This window comes from Lemur catta, chromosome 9 (genome assembly GCF_020740605.2).
Source record: "Lemur catta isolate mLemCat1 chromosome 9, mLemCat1.pri, whole genome shotgun sequence".
Classification (NCBI taxonomy): Eukaryota; Metazoa; Chordata; class Mammalia; order Primates; family Lemuridae; genus Lemur; species Lemur catta.
Window position 1 is genome coordinate 78,596,350 of NC_059136.1, and position 20,395 is coordinate 78,616,744.

A 20,395-nucleotide genomic window follows, 5' to 3' on the forward strand; every position below is an offset into this window, starting at 1 on the left:
TCAACAATACCAGAAATAGACTACGGGCATACCTCATAGATATCATGGATTCACTTCCAGACTACCACAATGAAGTGAGTATCACACAAAAACAAGCCATGTAAATGTTTTGGTTTCCCAGTGCATATAAAAGTTATGTTTATAGTGTACCATAGTCTGTTAAATGTGCAATAGCATATATCTTAAAAAATGTATGTATCTTAATTAAAAAATATTTTATTGCTAAAAGATGATATTAATAATCATCTGAGCCTTCAGCATGTTGTAATCATTTTGCTGGTGAGGAGTTTTAACTCCATATTGATGGATGCTGACTGATCAGGGTGGTGGCTGCTGAAGATTGGGGTGGCCATGGAAATTTCTTAAAATAGGATAACGATGAAGTTTATGCCATCAATTGACTCTTCCTTTCACAAAGATTTCTCTGGAGCATGCAATGCTGTTTGATAGTATTTTGCCCACAGTAGAACTTCTTTCAAAATTGGAGTCAGTCCTCTTAAACTCTGCCACTTCTTTATCTACTAAATTTTTGTAATATTCTAAATCCTCTGTTGTCATTTCAGCAATGTTAACAGCATCTTCATCAGAAGTAGATTCCATCTTAAGGAACTACTTTCTTTGCTAATCCATAAAAAACAACTCCTCATCTATTCAAGTTTGTTCATGAGATTGCAGCAATCCAGCCACATCTTTATGCTTAACTTCTAATTCTAGTTCTCTTGCTATTTCTACCACATCTGCAGTTACTTTCTCCATTGAAATCTTGAACCCCTCAAAGTCATCCATGAGGGGTGGAGTCAACTTCTTCCAGACTCCTATTAATGTTCATTTTTTGACCTCTTTCCATGAATCACAAATGTTCTTAATGTCATCTAGACTGATAAATCCTTTCCAAAATGTTTTCAATTTACTCTGCACAGCTCCATTAGAGGAATCACTCTCTATGGTAGCTATAGCCTTACAAAGTATATTTCTTAAGTAATACAATGCGAAAGTTGAAATTACTTCTTCTTGACCCATGGGCTATAGAATGGATATGGTATTACCAGGCATGAAAACAACATTAATCTTATACATTTCCATCAGAGCACTGGAGTGACCAGGTGAATTGTCAACAAGCGCTAATATTTTGAAAGGAATCTTTTTTCTGAGCAGTAGGTCTCAACATCTGTCTTGAAATATTCTGTAAGCCATGCTGTAAACAGACGTGTTGTCATCTAGGCTTTGTTCTATTTCTAGACCACAGACAGAGTAGATATAGTATCATTCTTTAAGGGCCCTAGGATTTTCTGAATGGTAAATGACCATTGGCTTCAACTTAAAGTCACCAGCTGCATTAGCCCCTAACAAGAGAGTCAGCCTGTCCTTTGAAGCTTTAAAGCCAAATATTGACTTCTCTCTAACATGAAGGTCCTAAATGGCATCTTTTTCCAACATAAGGCTGTTTTGTCTACACTGAAAATCTATTGTTTAGTGTAGCCACCTTCATTAATTATTTTAGCTACATCTTCTGGAGAATTTGCTGCAGCTTCTACATCAGTGCTTGCTGCTTCATCTTGCATTTTTATGTTATGGAGATGGCTTATTTCCTTAAATCTCATGAATCAACCTCTGCTAGCTTCCAACTTTTCTTCTGCAGCTTCCTTACCTCTCTCAGCCTTCACAGAATTGAAGAGACTTAAATTGCTCTGGATTAGGCTTTGATTTAAGGGAATGTGGTGGTTGGTTTGATCTTCTATCCAGATTACTAAAATTTTCCTTATATCAGCAATATACCTGTTTCACTTTCTTATTATTCATGCATTCACTGGAGTAGCACTTTTAATTTCCTTCAACAACTTTTCCTTTGCATGTAGAAGTTGGCTAACTGGTGCAAGAGTCATAGCTTTTGGCCTGTCACAGCTTTCAACATGACTTCCTCTCTGAGCTTAATCATCTCTAGCTTTTGGCTTAAGGTGAGAGACGTGTGATTCTTCCTTTCACTTGAACACTTATAGGGTCATCAAATGATCTAATTTCAATATTCTTGTGTCTCAGGGAATAGAGAGGTCCAAGGATAGGGAGAGAGATGGGGGAACAGCTGGTCAGTGGAGTAATCAGAACACACACAACATTTACTGATTAAGTTCACTATCTCATAAGGGCACAGTTCATGGTGCCCCAAAACGATTACAATAGTGACACCAAAGATCACTGATCACAGATCATCATAACAGATACCATAATAATGAAAAATTTTGAAATATTGTGAGTTACCAAAACATGACACAGAGACAGAAGTGAGCACATGCTGTTAGAAAAATGGCACCTATAGCCTGGCCCTTCTCAAAGTTGCCACAAACCTTCCATTTGTTACAAATGCAATATCTGTGAAGCACAATAAAAGTGAAGCACAAAATATGTGGTATGCCTGCAATTATTATATACTTTTCAAAATATTTTCCTTCAACCTTTATGTCTCTATTAATATCATCATGATTTAGTCATTCCTAATATATAATGTAGACAAAAATCTACCAATTTTCCCTTAAAATACCTTTATATTCATTTATCTCTTTCCTTTTATACTTTGACCAGCCCATCTTAGGCACTAATGATGACATGAGATGCTCAAATAAATGTTTAACTACTTCAGTTTTTCCTAATGCCTTATATAACCAACTCCTGCTACCAGAATTCCGTAACACCCTTACATCTTATTATCCCACTTTTTAAAGTTTCAAAAGACTCCTACTCCATGCATATAGATCGTTCTTTCTCTGTAATGCTATCCATTCCTCTTTCCTGTTAGCACTAGGCCAGCTGGGCCAGGTGCCTCAGTGGAGAAGCCTCCTGCTCTGGCCCCTGTGGCTGTGCCCAAGATGTCCCCCCAGTGGCATGAACCCACCCTCTCTTCATCTTTGCAGATCTTCTCCAGAAGCCTCCTAAACTACTTCCACAAGTTGTCTCGAGTTCTTTGCTTCAGATCCTTTTAGGGACAAGATGAAGAAATGCAAATCAACATTGATCTCACTTCTCTGAATTATCCTATATCTGATACCATTTTATTCTGTATTGATTAAATACAGAATAAATACAGAATTAAACACCACACAACCAACCATACATTCCTTGTGGACAAAGACTTTAATCTTCTGTAACCCCATAATATTTAAAAAAGTAATTTGCACATAATATGAACTCAATAAATACTTTTTGGTTGTTGAGTTATTTCAACATCTAAAAGTTAAAGAGAACATAGCTTGATGAGAAATAATGATCATAATATGAGTGGAAGGAAAGTATATAAAAAGACTTGAATTGTGATTAATATAAACCCCTAAAAAATTGAATGAATTCAAATAAATTTAAAAATTTAAATGAAAAGTACCTTATTTTTTTAAGTGACTGGCCCTTTAACATCTCAACTCAAATTGTCCTGCAGAAACCACAGCATGCAATATCTATCTCTGATTAACAGGAACTAAAGAGCAGGGAACAATTTCCCAACATTGTGGTGGGTAAATCATGTCATATTATCCACTTTTCTTGTAATTTTCAGTTGTTTATTAAACAGGGTTTTTTTTCATGTGTACATACAGTCCCTACAGCGTGACATCAGAGTGTAATCCCTTAACTCCCCAAAGTTTGTACATTTGACCAAGGACCACATCTTCAAGCCAACTCTTCAAGGATCTGAAAAGTAATAAATGGTACCCAAAAGCTGAGAAATCCTATAACATAGAAAAGTCTATTTTTCTTTCTCAGAAGACAGTGGCAATTAAGCCAGAAGACATACACTAAGTCTTCTTTCTTCTTTCTTCCTAGCTCTAAGATTCTTCAAGCTGAATCAAGTACCAGCCTCACATTTAGCAGAAGCTCACTCAAGATTTTGGGGAGAAAAGTGAGACAGCGCAGCAGGGAGTCCAGGGCACGTCCTCTGGAAACGTGCAGCCGCACTCCAGTCGTGTGCAGCTCCGGGGCTTCCCAGCTCTAGGATTGTCAGCAAGTCACCTAACCTTTCTTAAGCCCATTTGTTTCTCTTTAAAGGAGGGATAACAACCTACCCCAGGGGATTGTTGTGAGAATTAAAAAAAGTAATCTACAGAAAGCATTTGACACACAATTACACACACACACGTACATATCCCATAGCACATCTAGGGCATTTCTCCTTGTGCCTGAGCACCCTGAGAGGAGGCAGAAAATTGTGAGTGTAAGGAGGTGGGAAGGCAAGGGAAGAAATGCAGGAGAATGTCCAGATTTTTGATGAAGGGGAAAAAGAAACATGTTCTAACAATTTTCTAATTTTTTAAAAAAATGTACATGGTTGGGAGGATAATCATAAACGGAGTAATAGAATTACATTTTTAGAAAGTGTGAATTTAGTGTAATGAAAGAGAGAAGAAAGAAGGGTCAGAAGGAAACAGCTGTCTAGAACTAAGGGCCACAGTTTCCTACACTGTTCCTAAACACCAGTGCCAGTCTCAGCGTGAGGTGGTCACACTAGCTGCCAGAGGAGCGTGTGCCAACTCCCGAAGGAGGTGCAGATTTGGAAAGGTGGAGGAAGGAATCGACAGGGAGAGAGGAAGTGGGAATGTGTCAGGTAAGTAGGCATTAACAGGCAGCAAAGGGAGTTGGTGGGAACATCTGTGAAATCCCAGATGTCTAGACACATCAGGGAGGTCGTGGTGTCACACTGTCCCAGGACATTGAGTAACTTTTAGAACTGGACAAACTCAATGTCCTTTGATCTTTCCCCTTGCTTCATTTTCCCACCAATAACAGCAATTGCCTCTGTGCTTACAGAATATCTGTGCATCATCTGAGCTGCATTAGTCCATCGAATGATGCACTTGTTCAGAGAGGTACATGTGACTGTCCAAATGTTCAGGCCAACTTCAGAGAACGCCAAGCAAGATCCACTTCAACAGATCATAATTTATACTGGCAGCTGGACAAACAAAAGCAGAGTGACGCATGAACCAGCTTAAGAAAATTGCCAATCCTCCACCAACTGCTTGTTACATTACTCTTAAATGTTTCTAAATAGGTCAGTTAGAATAACATCATGTGGGCCATAGTAAGTCAGAGAAAAATAAATGTCGCTTTTAGCAAGTTGAATTCTTCCTCTAAATGCCTTCACTTTGGTCCTTTTATTTAACCATCAGCTATCTGGCTAAGGGTAAAAAACAAAATTGTCATGGTTTTGTAGTGGAGTGGTCAGCAGTTTCAATGATTCACATTTCAGCGTGGCCCTGGGACAACTGTGAGTCTTTTCCAGGTGGTTTTTGGCACTGCCTAGATGGCTGGTCACACAATGTATTTTGCCTTGGAGACTGGAAGAATAATAACAATGACCCCATCTCTCAGAGAACCACAGCTTCACTCTGGCAGAAGTTCTGAGCCAAAAGCTCTGAGATCCCAAGCTTTAGGATTGAAAGGAGTTCCAGGGTCTCGGATCACCCAGCCTCTCTTTCCTCAATATTCAAATGACAAGATAATCCCTGTAAGTGTCCCAGATCAGTTCTCTGGCTAAGGCTGGGTCTCATGTCAGAAGTGATCTCTAATAAGATTCTAGCCAAATTGAGTTGTGCTAATGGCTTTGTACATTTAGAAATGCAACCAGAGGAAATTCGTCAGTACTGATAACTGTAACGGCAGTTGACATTTTTTTTTTTTTTTGCTTGTATATGCTATTCTATCTCTGATGCTACTGAGAGAGGAAATTACTACTAGGGTCTGCTTTTGAGGTAAGGAAATAGCAAAACTGCAAAGGAGGAAAGAGGCACTGAAGTGGCATTTTTTTCTTTCTATATATTAAGAAGATGTATGATAATTATGCCCTCTTTTCAATAGAGAAAATAGTGGTCTCTAACCATTCCTAAATACTGCTAATGCAAAAGTTTTACTAATTGTTAAGTATCAATTTTCAGGGTGCAAAATTTTTCTGTTCTGTGTTCTACATTTTTTGTTAAACCCATTATTTATGCAGGGGCTAACTATGAACCCACAGAACTAGTTTCAAATCCACATTGTGGGCCTGTCTTGCCTATCTACAGTAAAGTGAGCACTATGTGTTGTTCTGCTCTTCACAGAGTCGTTTAGGTAAAGTCAGGGTCATCAGTGTAGCTGTTTTTCCACAGACAAGCTGCCCTTTAATATATTTCTAGCCAAATATATTTAACATATATGTATAAACATATATTCGAAAATCCAATACCTTTGGAAAGCATCATTTAGGTAGCAATACAAAACCTTCAGCAAACATTTATTGAAATCCTTCTGTGAATTACAAGTAAGTGCTGGCCACTGAAGATTCCCACGTGGATAGACCTAGTCTCTTCCTTCAAGTGACTCACATTCAAGTAAAGGAAAAGATACGCAAATGCTCAAGCAAAGATTAATGAGTGAAATATTAAAAGTACAAACACAGTATTACCAAGTATATGAGTGATAATTTCTCACTAGTACAATAGAGACAGCTTCATAGGAAAGAAGCATTTTATAGGACTCTTGAAAGAAAAGTAGGATTTCAACTGGGGGGGGTGTGGATCAATAGGAGAAATAAAAGCAAGAGGCTTTATGGGAGCTGAAGTGCTCATGGCACGAGAGTAGAATGATGAGAGCAGAAGCTAGGGTATGTAGAGAAGGACAGAGTGGAAAGTTGAGGCTGGAAAGACCTATCAGGTCCAAATTACAGAGGGCCTTTAATATTAAGCTAAGAAATTTGGACTTTATTTTCTCTCAAGTGAGGATCCACTGAAGGTTGATCAAGTTAATGTCATGATGACAATTTTGTTCAAGGAAGATAACTCTTGAGACAACATAAACAAATTGAAAGAGAAACAAGAAGGCATTTTAAAGGATTATTGTAAAAGTCCAGGTGACAGGTCACAAGTGATGGAACCAAGACAGTAACAGTGTGCTGTTCTGTGGGACGAACTCCAAAATTTGGATTAAGTTAGGGTTGATTTAATAAAAAGATATCTGAATAAAGGAAATAAAGACAAGGGAAAATTTCAAGCAAGAGTGGAGTGAGAAAACAGCGCTCCTTAGATAAAATGCTGGAGGAAAAGCCAAGTGGGATAGGGGAATCAAAGTGTAGTTTTGATCATGTTGGGTGAAGTTTGAAAAGGGACAATTGTACTTAGGAATAACAGTTTCTTTTACAATCTTTTGGAAATAGTATCAATGAATTAGTGGGACAAAAACCAGATTTCAGCGAGTTCAAGGAAGGAAGAGAAGAACGTATAGGCAATAGATGTTGGCTTCTTTTGAGGGCTGTACAGCTAACTGGGCTGTTAATACATACTTGGACTTGCCTGTCAAATATATTTTTTTAAATCTTCGTTTATCTTAGAGAGAATTCTTTTGGGTGGGAATGTTTATTTCCAAAAACCATTAGAAATATTTATGGGGTTGCACAAGAAGAAGGCAACAGACAAAATTAGACAATGATAAGTTTAGGGAGACAGTGACAGCAGAATCACAATTGGTTAGTGAATACTATTAAGTGCATTTGTATGCTATTAAAAATAAACAAATATTGTACTTTAGGAGAAAGAGAGAGGAGACCTCTTTTGCATCCATCTTAAACAATGACATGTGGGAGCTGGAAATTATCTTAGAAATTACTTCACCTGATTTTCTCACATGAGAAACTAAGGCAAACATCTCTATCTAATTCAATTTAAATTTCTCTTCATAATATCAAAACCTGCCTGTAATGTATGCTCAGTAAATGCCAAAAAATGGAAAAAATAAATGATACAGAAGCTACTGAAGATTTGTTCCATTTTTATCTTTAGATGGGATATAAATGCTAAAAGGCAATGAGAGACATACTGTATGATGAGGATAGGAGAAAACCTAAGATGCAACCTCAAGCCTTGCATTCCAAAGAAACAACAACTTCAGAGAAAACAGTGTGACATAAGAAAATGGGAGATCATGGTGCTCAGAGACTAGAATAATTTGGGTGACCAGAACTTGTCTGGTGTCACATAATGTTGGAGTTTACTTTAGGAATGTTTTAGGAAGGCTATTAATTTACATATGGTTGGGATTAAAGAATTAGGGAAGATTTAGTGATATAGATTAGAGAACATTTCATATAGAGAAGATAGCATGTTTATGACAGAGAGGAATGGAAAGCAAATGATACATAGTGAGCAATAAATTGCTACTTTTTGTTCTAGCTTAGAATGTGGAATGGGATGATATTGGATGAAAGAAGATTATTGCTATATACTATCAATATACAGAAAGTTCCTAAGCAAATTATTGGGTTAAAATTGGATGTGAACATTACCCTTAAATTTTCAACTGAACCATTCTATTTAATATAAAATCATGTTGAAGGGTAAACTCTGCTGAGTGTAGAACTATGGTCCCCAGCCCCCAGGCTGTGGACTGGTACCAGGTTGTGTAGCCTGTTAGGAATTGCTGCAGGAGGTGAGCAGCAGTAAGCAAGAGAAGCTTCATCTGTATTTACAGCTGCTCCCCATCCCTCGCATCACCACATAAGCCCCGCCTCCTGTCAGATGGGCGGGGAAGGAGGGGGAATAGATTCCCATAGAAGCATGAACCCTACTTACTGTAAACTGTGCATGTGAAGGATCTAGGTTGTATGCTCCTGATGAGAATCTAATCCTGATGACCTGAGGTGGAGCTGAGGTGGTGATGCTAGCACTGGGGAGCAGCTGTAAATACAGATTATCATTAACAGAGAGGTTTAACTGCACAGAGACCATAATAAATCAGTCGCTTGCAGACTCATATCAAAACCCTATCAGTGAGTGTCTAGTGACAATGTAATAATAATAGAAATAAAGTGCCCAATAAATGTAATGCACTTGAATCATTCCAAAACCAACCCCCCCCCACTCCCCATTTGTGGAAAAATTGTCTTCCATGAAACCAGTCCCTGGTGCCAAAAAGGTTGGAGACCGCTGGTGTAGAAGACTAGAAGGGAAACCATTATAGTAAAAAGGAAATGGTCTACAGAAGGAGGCAAAAAAAGAAAAGTATACTACCCTTGGAGGAGTCCCAGTAAATGCTCTGAATAAAAAAAAATATTTAAAACTATTTATAAAAGTGTATTTAACTTAAAAACCAAGGAATATTTGGCTTCTCCCTTTGTCATAATTGCCATTAACTCCTGGTAACTCACTCTCCATCATTGAGAAATTGGTACTCAATTTATTGTCTTTCTTTCCATTCAAATTTCTTGCACCATCCTAGGAAAGTCTCTCATCTTCATAGAAGATTCATCATAATCATCTGGTATCTTGACTCCTTGAGCTGAACACCTTTCACTTTCATTCCACATTTGACAACCTCCCATTCGCAGTCACACTTTGGGTCTTGTTATCATCAGAAGCTGTTGCATGTCGGAAATCTTAATCTCCAATATCCCTTTTTGTGACATTTGAGTCATATAATAAAAATCTCAAAATGTATGAAATAAAAATGTTGCTAGAAAAACAAAACTAACACAGTCTTGGATTGCACTGTGCATTATGTACAGACTAGGATATAGTATAGCCCTGCCTTTTTGATGACTCAAACTTGACTATTATCATTTTCATTGTTACGATTATTTGTTATTGTTGTGGTTGTAAAGTTAGACTTTTGTGGTTAATTCTAGAAAATAATTTTTACTAACAACATTCTACTGATTATCCAGAGGAAAAGACTAAAATGGTTAGAAATGTGAACTCAAAAAATTGCAACATCAAAGAACCCCAAGAAGGATAAATATAAAGAAAACCATATCATAAACTGGTGAAAAACAAAATAAGGAAAAAAAAAACTTAAAAGGAGACAGACAGGGGAATAAAGACAGTATTATTTAAAGAGGAAAATGACAGGCTGGGTGTGGTGGCCCATGCCTGTAATCCCAGAAATTTGGGAGTCTGAGGCAGGAGGATCACTTGAGGCCAGACGTTTGAGGCTGCAGTGAGTTATCATCATGCCATTGCACTCCAGCCTCCATGATAGAGCAAGACCCCACATTAAAAAAAAAAGAAAAGGAAAAAAAGGAAAATGAATGACAATAATAATGACTGATTTATGATCAGAGATAATAGAGACAAAAAGACAATGAAATGACATCTTTAAAGTGCTGAAAGAAACTTTATCAACCCAGAATTCTTTATCTAACAAAATTGACCTTCAAAATAAGGTGGAAATAAGGACATCTTCAGAAAGAAACTTGAGAAAAATCTAATACTAGTAGACACGCACTATAAGGAATTCTTTTGTTGTTGTTGTTTTTATTTATTTCAGGATATTTTGGGGATACAAACATTGTGTTTACATGTTATGACTTTGACACACCCAAACCATGATTTGGGGTGTCCTTTTCCCTCCTAAAATGCTCACCATGTCCATTATAAGCAATTCTTAAGGAAGTTCTAAAAAATAAAGAGAAATGACACCTGATGGAACTCCAGATCCACAGGAAGGGATAAGTGGAAATGTTCAATTTGGTTTGGAGTCTAAAATCTTGTGACAAACAATGATAAAAATCAGAACATTTTAAAATAATTTTCCTTACAGTTGGTGGAGTTGGGAAGATTTCTCTAATGAATAAATATGTAACTAATAAATTTGATGCACAGATGTTCCACACAATAAGTACAAAATTTTAAAATAAAAATTGAGAAGTGAATGGGCATTTCTTTCCATGCAGGTCAGAACAAATGTGATCAAATTGATTCAGAAGCCCAAGAAAACTGTGTTATAGAGGATATGACTATAACCTTCTTAATTTTAATGTAGATAATACTCAAAGCTTCCAGAATTCAGGCAATCATAGCAAAGTATCCATACACTATGCAGATATCAAAGATCTAAGACATTTTCTTTTATGATTTGAAGTAAAAAGATTAACTTGGGTGACTGCCCATCAATACATGCGTGGATTAATAAAATGTGGTATATGTATACCATGAAGTTCTACTCAGCCACAAAAAACAACGGTGACCTAGCATCTCTTGCATTATCCTGGATGGAGCTGGAGCCCATTCTACTAAGTGAAGTATCACAGGAATGGAAAAATAAGCACCACTTGTACTCACCATCAAATTGGTATTAACTGATCAACACTTATGTTCACATATAGTAGTAACATTCATTGGGTGAGAGGAGGAAGGAGGGGATGGGTATATTCACACATAATTGGTGCAGTGCACACCATCTGGGGGATGGACCCACTTGAAGATCTGACTCAGGTGGGGCAAAGGCAATATATGTAAACATTTGTACCCCTGTAATATGCTGAAATAAAAAAATTAAAATTAAAAAAGAAGAGAGCCTATGGGAAAAGTCCAGGTCTGGTGCAGTGACAACAGAAACTATCCCTACTTTTATATAAGTGCAAAACATGCCAGGAATGTTACAATGGCCTTTGATGAAACAATCTGAAGAGTTTTTGGTACTAAGGATAGGTCAGTCCTTTTATTCCCTGCAGACTGTTAATTCCTCTAAAGCTTAAACCTCACTCCTCCTGTCGTTGGCTATTACGGAGTGCCAATCTGTTCCAACAAACTCACACACACAACATAATTACAAAGGTGGGTGAAAAAATATATATTTGCAGAAACGGACGGTCTACTAATATAATTAAACTAATCTATATTGCTGCTTCATTAACAGGCAGGAAAAGGAAAATCTGCTCATTGAATAATCTATTTCCTGAATCATAGAAGCTTATATTTATAAATTGTAAAGGGTGTCTACTTTTGTGCACATGTGGTATTATAGTAACATTCATTGGGCGTTGGGCAGGTAGGAGTGGGGAGGAGGGGATGGGTATGTTCACATCTAATGGGTGCGGTGCACACCATCTAGGGGATGGACACACTTGAAGCTCTGACTCAGGTGGGGCAAAGGCAATATATGTATAAACATTTGTACCCCCATAATATTCTGAAATAAAAAAATAAACATCTAAAAAAACACAAAAAGGTGTCTAATAACAATATTTTTAATTTAATTATCCAACTAGAGAGTTAGTAATAATAGAGGTAACCAAAACTTTAATTGTAATTAAAACATCCTAAAAAAATAAAAGAAAGAAAGCCACGGCACATATACTTTTAACAGAGAAAGGAAGGTTATGTTTGAATTTTGTTTAAATAGGGTACTATAAAGGTCATTGTTGGGTGCAAAGGCTCATCTTGGTTTTTAGTAAGCCTGTCAGGAAAGGTGGTTTTCATGATGCAATAATTATCTGAGGAAGTCATAGCACACTTAATAATTACCTCCTTCAGTTTAAATGAGAAATCGTCTGCCCTGTCTCACCAATCTAATCAGTAGTGGGATTTCATGATCATCTTTTTCTTCATTGCTTACATTTTTTATTCATCTCATAAACTGTTCATTTAAAAAAATTAGAATATAAAGCATAAACATTTCAGATGTGTCCCATTGGTTAGGAATATGTTTATCATATATCATTCCATCCAGAAAATCTGGAGGGAAAGCACAATGTATAAAGGTGCACGGTTGTTTTCCCACCTTTATTTTATCATTTATTAATGCTAACTAAATCCCAGATGTGGATATTTAATTTTGTTCTCCCTCCACTGGGAAATTACCTCATGCCTTCCCTGACTCATGAGCTATATACACAGATACTGTAGGTCATTTCCCGCTCAAGTATTATATTTTGGGAGCAGAATAATAAAAGGTTTAAAATAACACAAGTACCACAGTACAAATGTTTGAAATTATCTTTGGAAAAGTTTATGATGTTTTATATTGAAACAGTGAAAGCATAGTTACCAGTAATCAACACTATTATTAAATATTTATGTGCACTATTAAGTACAATACATGGCCATTGTATTCAAGAGGAGCAAAGCTAACAAACATGAAATAGTGATGTAATATACAGAAATAAATGATCAAGTGCTGAGTGGGACAGATTATAAATGCTATGAAAATTCAGAGAGGCCAATAATCTAAATAGTCAAAGCTAGTTTTCACTGAGGCAGAGAGAGGTTGTCCTTAATTAAAGTTTGGCCTTAAAAAGTGGATTAAATTTGGACGGGGATTAAAGAGGGAGGGCATAGCAAGGAGCAGCATGAACAATCATAAGGAAAGAAAGTCATATAGTGGGGGTAGAAAGAGGAAGTAGGAGAAAAATTCTGAAGAGCACATCATAAGACTCAAGCTAGGAATGATGGAGAGAAGAATGAATCTCTTACTAAAGTCTGATTTTTGTGAAACTAAAAAAAATGATGAAGAGATCAGACATGATATGTTGGGCCATGGTAAGCCCTGAATGTTTTCTGGGGCTAAAGATCACAAGAGAAAAATTGTGTTTTGGTCTGGTGAGATATTTAAATAAATTACTGTTTCTCTGAAGAGCCCTGATATATATACATGGTTATTTGGGTAATACGTCTTATTTCCCCTTTCAGGCTGCAAACACATTGATAACAGAGATCACACATTCTTAATCCTGTTGTCTCTGACATTGCCTAGCAGTGATAGGAAATGTTCAAGTCAGTTTTGGAAAATGAGTCAACAAATGAAGACCTACAGTTGAAGGAGTCCTAAGGAATGGATATAAATGGAAATAAAGAGAATATGAAAAGAAGTAGATGCTGTAAAATTGGTGCAATACAGAAAGAATTCTTGGTGTTTATTATGGAAAAATTGAAGGAAATAGGAGTAGGGCAGAGAAGAATAAAGTTGAGCTGTGTTTGGGGGTTGATTATTGGCTTCCTTATACTTACTCTTTTCTTTTAATATAGAGGAGAGACATTGAAATTTTTGAGACAAAAAATAAGGAGAAAGGGGAACGTGTGAAAAGAAAAATTCAAATATTTAGATAGACATTAACTCAGTCACATTTTCCAATTGACTCCTTATGCAGGCTTGGATATAAGACCTTCTTTTAAAAGTAGAGTTCCTTCTTTTTTTTTAAATATAATTGTCCCAATGCTATCTGGTGTTAGCAACGTGACTAATTCTCATTTTATAATCTCACATAATTATTTTATTAATAACGTTGGTCCATTTTTTTCAACTGACAACATAGATGCAAGAAACAAAAATTACTGAAAGATTAGAATCCTGGAAAAGATAATGGAAAGATTGAAACAATAGTAATAATTAGTCATCTATCCAAAGCCCATGGATTTAGATAAAGATAAAACAAAGTCCACTATTCTTAATTCTCCAAACCAAATATGAATAATTTTAATTTGGGGAACAAGATAATCTGGAGTATATTTATGGTAGTGAAATTTAGTATTCTAGATCACTCAAAGTAATAGTACACAAAAAATAAGATTCCCTATTTTCAATCTTACTAGATATTTCCACTATGTCAATTTAGCATTAGCCTAAGATTGAACTACCACATATTGAGCATCTACTATGTGCTCAGACCATGCTGAAAATCACCCTTTAAGATAAGTGCTGCTATTCTAAATTTACACTCCAGAATATTAAGGTTTCAAAAGGTAAATTAGCTTGTCAAAGATAAAATAAGCTAATAAATTTGAAGCTGGGATTCTAGCCAAGTTCTTTTGACTCCAAGTCCAGTCCTTTTTCTGATTATACTTTGCTGGATTGGGTATAACTGGAAAGCTTTTTAGATGGCTAGATCTCTTTTGAGGCCAAAATGAGAGACTGTTTTGATATGTTTTAGATAACTATGAGAACCTTGCCTGCTAATTAATTCCAAGCCAGTAGAACTCTGCACTTTTGCTAATCCTAAATTTCAGCTTCTGAGAAGCTATATTTCCCAACTGGGCTTTTTGCTTGTGTTCACAGACACAGGCAATAACACAGCCGTAGCTGTCCCCAGAAAAACTATTGATCAAAGGACAGTCACTCATTTGATAATTAATTTTTGCTGGCTTTCAAAAAATATAAATAAATTATAAAGTACTAGGAGCATTTGCGATTAATCCAGGCCTAAAATTTATGATTAAGATTAATTCTGCTGGAGTTTAGAAATAAAATATTAAGGAAAAAAACACTTAAAATCTATAAGGAAAAAATGCGCTAACTTTATAATATAGTTTCAATGAAACATAAGAATTTTCTTTTCAGGTCTTTTAAAAATTGATGGTCATTATATTCAACAGAAGCTATAAGAGCAACAAGATGAGTAACTAAAAAGTAAACATCATGACCAGGACATCAAACTTACCCCCCAAAAATTCACTAATAAAAGATCAACACAATCAAGCTTACAACAGTTGTTTAGGTATGTCAAATTAGTCAATTTGTGCATTGTTTTTCTGTAGATTCTGTTAAGAAAATCAAACTGAGTTTTTTAAGAAAACGCATTTCAATGACAACAGGAATAAATGATTGGCCAATAAATGTTTACATTCTTTCCAAACCACCTTCATACCTGAACAACCAGATGATGTGTGAAAAATAAAGCTAATGAAATACAGGGAGAAAACTAACACTAAACTTATTTAACATTGATGCTCTACTAATGTAGGCCCATACATGATATCACTATTATATTGTTTGAGCATTAAAATTTGCCCCGTAACTGGCTCATTAAACCCTTTCCCCCAATTTCTTTTTCCTCTCTTTCTTTTTCTTCAATTGACTTAATTTCTTCTTTATACTGCCTCCTGAAACTGCATTTGGAAAGTGCTCGGGCATAATTCTTCCTATTCCAAAGTCAATTAAGCAACATCAGGAATTAGTTTCCTCAAATATATGTTACTTAGTAAAGAATTTAAGATGAGGCTGGGCGCAGTGGTTCACACCTGTAATCCTAGCACTTTGGGAGGCCAAGGTGGGAGGATCTCTTGAGACCACGATTTCGAGACCAGCCTGAGCAAGCTCGAGACCTCCTCTCTACAAAAAATAGAAAAATTAGCCAGGTGTGGTGGTGCTTGCCTGTAGTCCCAGCTACTCCAGAGGCTGAGGCAGGAGGATGGCTTGAGCTCAGGAGTTGGAGGTTACAGTAAGCCATAATGACACCACTGCAATCTAGCCCCGGTAACACAGTGAGACCCTTTCTCAAAAAAAAAAAAAAAAGAATTCAAGATGAATATCACTTTTTCTGATAGGGAGAATTACATTACATTAATTTGAAGGTAAAATATAGATATAATATGATATATTTAGTTATCAAATATTCACATAATAGAATTGAGATATAGTATAGCTAATCCAAACAGTGACTAGAACAAAAATAATCTACATAAATTTGGCATTTTTGTTTTTTAATGTAAAAAGTTTATTTTCTCATTTCTTATTTGCTTATGCAAGTATTTAATAAATAAAATTAATTTCTGTTTCCAAACTAAAATCAGTGAGAATAAGGAATTCAAATTTTCCCACAAAAAATTCTAACCAGTGGGTAACTTCATGTATCTAAATCAAATGTGAAAATTTAATGGAATGGTGTTTGCAGAAGCTCTCAAAGAGCAAGTCTTGACATTAGGAAAAGCATTCCCAGAGAAAACCAAAGAGAAACTATAACAAGAGGAACTAAAAAGAGTGGATTAGTAGAGTCTTGAATTTCAGGAGACCACATGAAACCTCAAGAAAAAGTAGGGTAGTCATGAGAAAATCTATGAATTGTTTAATAGTTTTAAAATTTAGGTTGCTCAACTTCTTGTGACCATTACTGAAAACGTGCAAAGGATTTATGAAGAGATATACATGATTCATTCTCTTGTTTACTTACCATAAACGAATTCACAATATACGTGGGAAACATTGAGTGCAGATTTTAAGTGTCAGAACCAGAGTTTATCACCCATGACATCTGACGACAAGATGTGAAAGCTCTCTTGGATCTTGGATTAGTCTCCTTGGGAGCTTTTCGACGCTGCTCAGAACCAGGAAATTACACTAACTTTCTTTTTGTTACTAAAATTTGGCTTTTAGTCAGAGTTAAGGGCAATGTTAGGTGTAAATCACAAGAGTATTGGGTCCAACTAAAATATTATTTTTGAACTTGGCCTTAGACTAGACCCTCATATATATCAGCTGTTCCCAGGCAGAGTAGCAAAAAAACATCTGTTCAAAAAACACTGTTTATTTTATCCTATCTCCTAATATTGTGCTTTAAAAATGATTATGACAATACTGGGAAAAAGACTGGGCTTTTTCTGGTTTGCATTCATAGGAAGGAATTTTTTATTTAAATAATAAAGCAAAGGGAATATAGTATGAAAAGCATTTCTTCAATTGCTTGGTTTCTACAAGTTGTGAACTTGTAGTTTTAGGTGAGGGGAGTGTCTGTTACACACTTCCCCTTATCTAAGAGCCTCCCAGGACTATATCCCCTCTTCCTTGCTGGCTCCTGCCTTGTTTCCTTTACTTTTGCCCAGCCGTGCTCCACCAGTAGGATGTTTCAGGTCTATCTACGGGCGCATATGCATTCCAGACTGGGGCAATAAGTACATCGGAAGCCTCACAGTCTTTGTCTAATGGGTCTTGAAAAGAGATCTTGTGGCCCATGATGGTGAGCTCTAGTTAGCAACTCTCTCCTTGGGTCTCAGGATTCTAGATGATGTCTCTCCACTCCACTTGTGACCTAAGGCACGCTCCTGCCTGAACAGCTCATTCCCCTTAAAGAATGAAGACGTGCCTTGAGCCCAAATTGTTTCTAGTTCTGCCAGCCTCCTTTTCCCAGTAGGCCAGATTCTATATTCTGTTTCACTTCCTGTGAATAGATGGAGTTTTATCACCATCACAAATATTGCTTTGAGTATATAGCATGCTGTCTCTATGAGTCCGCCTTGTAAACTGTATGCTCTCCCACCACCACTGATAATTTCCTATATTTACAGAAACTTGAACTAGGTCTGAAATCCCATATTCATTATGCTTTGTGAAATTGATCACTGCTCTTATTAGGGCCAGCTTCTTAGATAGATCAGTTTTCCTACCTCCCATGGGTCTAGTTTCTTCTTTTGTTTTTTCCTCCCTATTCTTCTCTGCTAACTTGATTGCTGAGGCCTTGGCATAACTTATCCCTGTGTGCTCCCATTAACATACCTACAGCCCTAGACCCTTGGTGATACTGTGTCGATGTTCATACCTGCATTTGGGGATCCTGTGGAACCTCTGCTTTCCACAGCAGCCCTGCACCTCATGCCTCAAATGCAAATAGTATGTCTTGTCTCCAAAGCCAGTCAAAGGTAATGAAAAAAGAAATCCTCCATCCTGCTCATTTCTTTGTGCTCAGCTTCCCCATCACCCACCCCAGCAACACACGGCATCACCACCCTGCCACCAAAACTCACAAGCTCTATAAAGAATTCTACTAATAAGAAGGTCTTAAAAAAGGCCAGAGTGGTTATAGCAGAGAGAAAAGTAGAGTTAGAACTGAGTGTAGGGAGGCATATGGAGGCCAAACTGCCTAAGCCTTGTAGACCACAGAAATAGAGTGATGTCTAACTTGTCATCCAAACCGGACCTGCTCTGGAGTGAAAAGGAACATTATCAATAATTTTGCCAAGAATGTATTGTAAAATGATACTTTATAGGACTAATTAGAACATACGGTCAACTTATAAATACGGGAATTTTGTTTCTAGTCTGAGAGCAACACTGATGAGTTTTAGACTCCTGAATGATTTGATTTGCATTTCAAGAATGCATCTGTAGAGAAAGGGTCAGTCCACAACATGGCTGCAACGCCTCTCTCCAAAATTCATCTTTTCCACGGAGGGTCTCTAGGTAATTACCACTGCCATCAGCATGCCTTCTCCAAGCTTGTGCTACCACCTCAGTGATACCTAAGACTACCACGGGAGTGTGATTTTCCCCTTCACATTTCATAGGACAACTGAATTAAACATGAAGCATTTAAAGATGTTGTGCGTAGCAATGGTCATACAATCTTATAATACAGTTGGCCCTTCACATCTCTGGGTTCCATATCCATGGACTCCACTAACCTCCAATCAAAAACATTTTTAAAATATAGTAGGAAATAATATAACAATAAAATTAATACAAACAAAAAACAACAAGTATTTACATAGCATTAGGTATTTAAGTAATCCAGAGGTGATTTAAAGTATACAGGGGAATCTGTGCAGGTTATATGCAAATGCTATGCCATTTTATATCAGGGACTTGAGCATCCTCATATTTTGATATCAACAAGTGATCCTGGAACCAATCACCCATGGACACTGTACTCAATTTTCAAATGAAAACTTATGTTTTTAAAAAATAATTATTATTTTACTTTTTCTTATTTTAAATAGACATCTTGAAAAGAATTATTAAAATATAATTAATTACAAAAAATATACTAAAGCTATTTTTATTACAGTAATCACAAGTGTAATGATAAATATTTTTGATACACTTTCTTCAACTACTCTTTCTCTGTCTCTCTCTGAGATTATATAAATACAGTTCTAGTTTATTAAATTTTCCATGCCACATTGTATCATTTTTATTTTCCCATGTCATTCAAATATCTTACTAAATATTATTTAATTTCTGTATAATACACCATCATATGGAGATATCATATCTTAATAATTTCTTAATTGTTGAACATGTTGATAAAAGCTTTGGCAAAAATATGTACCCATATTTCAGAACAGTTCTTTAGAATGATTTCTTAGAAGTGGAATTACTCTACAAATAGATAAAAACATGCTTAAACTTCTTGATACATATTGCCAAACTGCTTCCCAGAAAGTTTAAAGTGATTTATAATCATGTTGTCATTGTATAAGAAAGCCAAAGTCACTATCTAAAGTTTCTGGTGTTGTCACTTGGTGGTCTGAGAAGGTGGCCTGCACCATTACTGCCTTATAGAGTTTGTTGTGATTTTCTTTGCAATCTTTTGTAAATGTCCCATGGACAATAGAAAATTTTTAATTTCTCAGTTTGCTGGGAAAAGTTTTATACCTATCAGTTAATCAATTTTATTAAATATACTTTTCCAGTCTTCTATGTTATCAGTCATCTAATAGTTTAAGCAAGAAGCTTAAATGCAGATGTATTTGGGTTCCTTGATCAGTAGTAGATTAAAAATACATTTTAAAATCTTCCAGTAGAATTAGTTTCTCCTTATATTTCAGATAACTTTTGATTTGTCCACGTTTAGGCTCTACTTCTAGATATATGAATATGTTCGTGACTGGTGAGTCTTCCTTAAGAATTTCACCCATTAGCAATAAAAATGCTTTATTTCTATTTTAGTTAATATTAATTTTTCTTGATTATTTTACAAGTCCTTGATCATTTATTATTTTTTCTACCTAAGGTTTCAATTTTGTTTGAGTTTATTTAACTACTTCAAGCATGAGACTGAATTCAACTTAATAATATCTGGCACTTTTACTTTATGAATTGATGTTTTCATAGGTATTATAATTTTATATTAATTCTTGCTTTTGCCATTTTTTATTATTATCTTCTTTTCAATGTTTTCTTT